We start from the raw sequence: 3862 nt of genomic DNA on the forward strand, positions 1-3862 counted from the left end.
GCCATGCGCCGGCCTCCGGGAAGGCGAGCCCGGAGAATTTGAATGGTTTCCGTGCTTGTGTGAACGAAACTTTCTAAATGCGGTGCTGGGTGAAGGTGTTTCTGAGCGTTATGTAACGTTTTAGGAGTAACTGCGCCTTTGCCAGAATCGCTTCACCTAGCGACTTCCCTACAAAATCCGTATGGGGTAAATCTCTCCATTTTATATGTGAAGGAAATTGAAGTTTAGAGTGACCTAAAACTTGACAAAGCTGTGAATTTTGAAGTGTGAATTCAAGTCATCATCCAATTCTTGCGCTCTTTTGCCAAAAGCTATCTCAGAAGAACCTCTGTATTTTTATCTCATTATTTTTATGGCAGGCTCTCATGTAGCCCACATTGACCTCCAACTTGTGAACCTCCTTTCTCGGTCTCCAGCTTGCTGGAATTAACGTCTACAGGACGCCAGGGAGGGCCAGAAGTACTTATTTGTTTCCCCATAAGTACTAATGTTAACAAGCAGTTGTGTTTTTGTTTATATTTCTTGTAGCACTTTCCAGCTTCACTTTTGCCCCCCACCCACCCACCCACTAATGTTATGAAAAAGTGTGGACAAGCTTTGTAACAGCTTCTTCAGTTATTCATTTGCAAAATGAAAATGGTAGTTATCTTTTGGGGTTGCTGGGAGGAGTAAATGATAAATTAATTGCTAACTGCCTCTGAGAATAGCATCTAGTGCTGCTTAATTAATGGGACTTTTTTTTGAAGTGGCCCCCCCTTTTTTATCTTAGTTTGCCCCACTTTTGAGGAGCCAGTTTTTCGATACAGGGTTTCTCTATGTAGGCCTGGCTGTCCTGGAACGCTACAGACCACGCTGGCCTTGAACTCAGAGATCTGCTTGCCCCTGCCTACTGAGTGCTGGGATTAAAGATGTGTGTCACTACCACCCAGCTTTTTAGTTTTTTGTTTGTTTGAACGCTTGATTGCTTGTTGGTTTTCATTTTATTTTATTGAGACATGGTTTTGCATAATCTAGGCTGGCCTGGAACTTGCTCTGTAGTCATGATGATCTCACCCTCTCCAACCCCTAGACAGGGTTTCTTTGTGTATCCTTGGATGTCCTGGACTCACTTTATAGACCAGGCTGGCCTCGAACTCATAGTAATCCTCCTGTCTATGCTGGAAGTACAGGCATGTGCCACCACACACAGCTGTAATGGATGACCTATTTATTTATTTATTTGGGGGGGGGGGTTGTTGTTGTTGGTTTTTTGGTTTGTTTGGTTTGGGTTTTTTTTTTTTTTTTTTTTTTTTTTTTTTTTTTGGTTTTTTGAGACAGGGTTTCTCTGTGTATCCTTGGCTGTCCTAGACTCCCTTTGTAGACCAGGCTGGCTTCGAACTCACAGCAATCCGCCTGCCTCTGCCTCCCGAGTGCTGGGACTAAAGGCATGCAGCACCACACCCTGCATCATGGATGACCTTGAACTCCTGTTCCTTCTCACACCACCTCCCAAGTGCTGGGATTATGCATACCATCATACCTGGCCTAAATGTCTTTTTTTTTTTCCTTCTTTTCTCTGCATTTCCACAAAAGGCTCATAGGAAAGACAAAACAATAAGTAAAGGAAGTAGCATCAAGGATCTACAGCAGTTGATACTCATTCTCCTTTTCTCAGCTTTAATCAACCTTTGCCTTTTGCATAGAAAGGAAGGCAGGGTCTTTGCCCAGCTTGATCTATGGGAGCATAGGCCACCAGCCAGCCATAGCAGGGCTCTCTTCCCAAGAGCAAGATTTATATAGGGTGCCAGAGATCCCTTGAGATAGCTGAGCCAAAAGTGAAGACATAGGAAAAGATCTTTCTACTGGAGCCTCTAATTTCTTTACCAAACAAATCCCCGAACTTGTAGAATAGAAAGGCTGTATATAATACAACCATTGGCAGTCATACTACTGTTCAAAATTCATTCCACCAGTTACTGGGTGCATTAACAGACTGATTACCCTAACATTCCTGTGTGTCTTTCTCACCATCTTTAAAATGGAATATCTGAATTTACCTAATACGGTCGTTCGATGAAGTCTTACATATGACCTACTACAGTGGTTAGATATCCACTCAGTATCAGTGCTTTACACTGTAGCACACAGTGCACACACTGTCCAATGCCCGGTGTTTCTGCCATACCCACCTTAGAGTCTGTGCATGTGTTTGACTTTAGGAGCAACTCATACTTTTTGACTTGCATGTGCTTAGGCAACATTTTCATCTGTCCATAACATGTATGTGATAGTCAATCCTTTCTTTATATGACACTTATTAATCTATAGCCGCTGTTTATCATCTTAGTCCGTCTGTATCATGTATGACTTATTTATTCACCATTTTCTCCTCCCTCCCTCCCTCTCTGGCGTTTTTGAGACAGGGTTTCTCTTGTGTAGCTTTAGCTGTCTGGACTTGCTTTGTAAACCAGGCTGGCCTGGAACTCAGAGATGCACTTGCCTCTGCCTCCCTGAGTGCTGGGATTACAGGCATGTGACCCCTTGCCCAGCTTTATCCACCATTTCTGATAGATAATTTTAGTTCTAGACTGGACAGAGGATTATAAACAATAATTTACATGTAGAGAGATGGCTCAGAGCTTAGGAGCACTAGCTGTTCTTCCAGAGGCCCTGAGTTCAATTCCTAGCAACCACATGGTGTCTCACAACCATCTGTAAGAACTGGTGCCCTCTTCTGGCCTGCAGGCACACATGCAAGCAGAACATTGTATAATATATAGTATATATAATACATAAAATTATACAATATATGTATATGTAATTTTTTTTTTTTTTTTGGTTTTTCGACAGGGTTTCTCTGTGTAGCCTTGGCTGTCCTGGACTCACTTTGTAGACCAGGCTGGCCTCGAACTCACAGCGATCCGCCTGTCTCTGCCTCCCGAGTGCTGGGATTAAAGGTATGCGCCACCACACCCGGCTATGTATATATAATCTTTTAAAAAGAAATAATTTAATAACCTTTCTCTAGCCTGTTGAAAGCTAGTCTTCTGTTCACGTATCGTATCATATATTCTTTGTAACTTCTAAGGCCAGAACTAGATAAAGTGTATAGAAGAAAAAAGCCAGGCAGTGATGGCATACACCTTTAATCTCAGCACTCAGCGAGGCAGATCTGGCAGAAGCAAGCCTGGTCTACAAAGCAAGTCCAGGACAGCCAAGGCTACACACAGAGAAACCCTGTCTCAGAAAACAAAACAAAAAACAAACAAACAAACAAACAAACAAAAAAGGAAGAAAGTCTCTTTTTTGTTTTTTGTTTGTTTGTTTGTTTTAGGTTTTTTGAAATAGGGTTTCTCTATGTAACCTTGGCTATCCTGGACTCACTTTGTAGACCAGACTGGCCTCGAACTCAGATCTGCCTGCCTCTGCCTCCCCAGTGCTGGAATTACAAGCCTGCACCACTGGACACAGCTAACTGCTTTCTTTTTTTCTAAGAGTTGTCTTAGGCACACGTCTTTATTCCCAGCACTCGGGAGGCAGAGGCAGACGGATTGCTGTGAGTTTGAGGCCAGCCTGGTCTACAAAGACTGAGTCTAGGATACTCAAGGCTACACAGAGAAACCCTGTCTCAAAAAAAAAAAAAAAAGAGAGAGAGAGTTGCCTTGATCATATGTCTCTTCATGACCAGGAAAAGTGACGAAGACAATATCCACATCTACATGGTAGCAGAACCAAGGTTTAAGTTTAGTTTAGGTATACAATTTACACTGTAGAGTCCATAGTAAATAAACAGCTTTCTCCAGTTAAAGTAATCGTTACAGAAAGATATTGTATAACTTTATTTCTTCCATCTTGTTTTTAATCACAATAAAAATAACACAGC

Source organism: Acomys minous (genome assembly GCF_964271855.1).
Source record: "Acomys minous genome assembly, chromosome: 2".
Taxonomy (NCBI): Eukaryota; Metazoa; Chordata; class Mammalia; order Rodentia; family Muridae; genus Acomys; species Acomys minous.